Here is a 2,186-nt window from a genome sequence, read left to right as displayed (position 1 = left end):
TTCTGCGTATTGCTGATAAGAAAGCAGCAGCTGTTCAGAGCAGGACACACACGACCTCAGGTACAGAATGCAGTGATGAGGGTTAACGAGCTTCTCCCTGCTTGCTGTGGGAAAATCCCTAACCACAAAAGCAAATCCCTCCAGGAAGGTACACAATATATCCAAAACTCCCTGTTTTCTAGAAAACTCCCTCCAGATATTGGGGCAGCATGTATCAATATAGCTGTAATAATTTGCACAAGATGAGCCCACGTTCAAGATCCACCTAAATGCTATTTATTTCCTGCACTGGAAGCAGTGGGATTTCTCTGGTTACACTGTGTTCTGGAATAATATTTCCCTCTGTAAATTTGACTGCTTCTTCATGTCAACTGAGGTTTAGGCTGTTGCCGTGGTGTATTTCTGTCTTAAATAATAACTGCTTGTGGTAGCACTGCCAGGTACCTTTAGCATTTCCAAATCAAAGAAAAAGAACAGCTTGGTCCTGAGGGCCCCATGGATGGACACGACTGGGGAATGGGGGCATAAGTTAGCAGAGCACTCAGAGGTGGTGTGATAACATACACTGAAAATTTTTACTTTGTTTTCATAAATCCCTAGGATGTTACCATCCAATTCAGTATTTGTGCCAGCTAGTGGATATTCCCCTTTGTTTCCCATAGAGGTAAGGTGGGGATTTTCTCCCTTTTTGTAGCTTCTTGTTCCCACTAAGATATTCAGAGGACATTTACCAGTTTTCAACCACATTTGACAGACAGCTATTAACTTGTGACAATTTAAGATGTGGTTTTACAGAAGAAAAATACCCTATTACTGCTGTTCTTGAGGGGAAAGGCTGGCAAGTTCCCTGTTTGGTAGACCTCAGGTCATCCACACTAGGCAGGAATGAGGAGAGGCATTGCAAATGAGAGTCATTAGTACTGCTTCTCCCAGAACTACTTGTTCTATCTCAAGATCTTGTATCTTTTATTGAGAGTTGCTTCCCTCCCACTAAATCCACAACATTCATAGCATTTGCCAAGAAAAAGTCATGCCCTGCTGTCCTGACCATTCCTGTACTCTGTACACTGCAGCGTGGCAGGCGTTATTAAGGGTTGGATAAAACTCTGAGTGAGGCACTCTGCGCAGCATCTGTGCTACAAGAAGATGAAGATCTCTTGTCTCACTGTGGGACTCTCCTCAGGAGGGGTGTAGCAAGATGCCAGTTCAGTAGCTGTCTCTCCTCCTTGTGCTAAATCTCCCAAGCCTCTCCTTTAGGTTTGCTGTGAACAAGCAGGATTTCCAGCCAGATGTCTGTCTGATTTACACCCATGTAAATCAGGGCTGACTCTGAGTCTCTCCTATCTTCAAGCTGTCCTGGTGTGTTACAGACCTGCTGTGCTGCACCTGTGCTGACAGCAGCATGTAGGGCAGGAGGGTGCAGACATCCCTGAGCCAGAAAAGTGTGGGCTAGTACAGCTCTCTGCTGCAAAGCTGCACATCGTGGCTCAGCCTGCATTTGCTTGGAACCAGGCCCAAGCTAATAAACCCAACCAGATTGCTTCCAGACCCAAGCTGGTCCAGGAGGAGCCAGTGCAAATGTCACTATGCTGTGCTGCTTGTTCTGACTAGCTTAATTGTCTCTGTGGGCACGGGCCAGCTCCTGCACCTGTAGGGCAGGCAGGGAATGAGGCACATCCATAGACTGAAGCGCTGAATGTGGCTGGAACTGCATCACCAGAGAGATGTCTTGGCCAGGTTGTACCCACCTCCAACACATCTCCTGCTTCCCAGCCCCTGTCCTTGGCAAGGCTGTGCTCTCTCCTGCTGCTCTGCTGTGACACACTGCAGTGGCTGTGGCTTTCGCACACGAGCTGTTTATAGGGCACTGCCAGCTGTTCAGTGGCGGGTTGCCTTGTGGATGTGCAGTGCCGGGGCAGCCGCACGCCTGAGCAGACTGCCTGGGGACAGGCACAAGGATCCTCGACGACAGCAGGCAAAGGGAAAGGGTCCGGGCCCATGGCAGCGGGGCCGCGAGAGGGAAAATCACGGACCTCTCGGGAGGCAAGTGGGCAACTGCAGGGACTCTCCGCATCAGGAAGGTGCGGACCCAGGGCACACGTATTCTCAGGCTGACCTTGGCCCACTGGCCCCCGGCAAGCACGGGCCACCCGCGGTCCCGCCGCCGCGTTCCTCGACGCGCAGCC

Source organism: Geospiza fortis, unplaced genomic scaffold, assembly GCF_000277835.1.
Source record: "Geospiza fortis unplaced genomic scaffold, GeoFor_1.0 scaffold396, whole genome shotgun sequence".
NCBI classification, from domain to species: Eukaryota; Metazoa; Chordata; class Aves; order Passeriformes; family Thraupidae; genus Geospiza; species Geospiza fortis.
The sequence above is the reverse complement of the archived record's forward strand: the minus strand, read 5'-3'. Positions refer to the sequence as shown.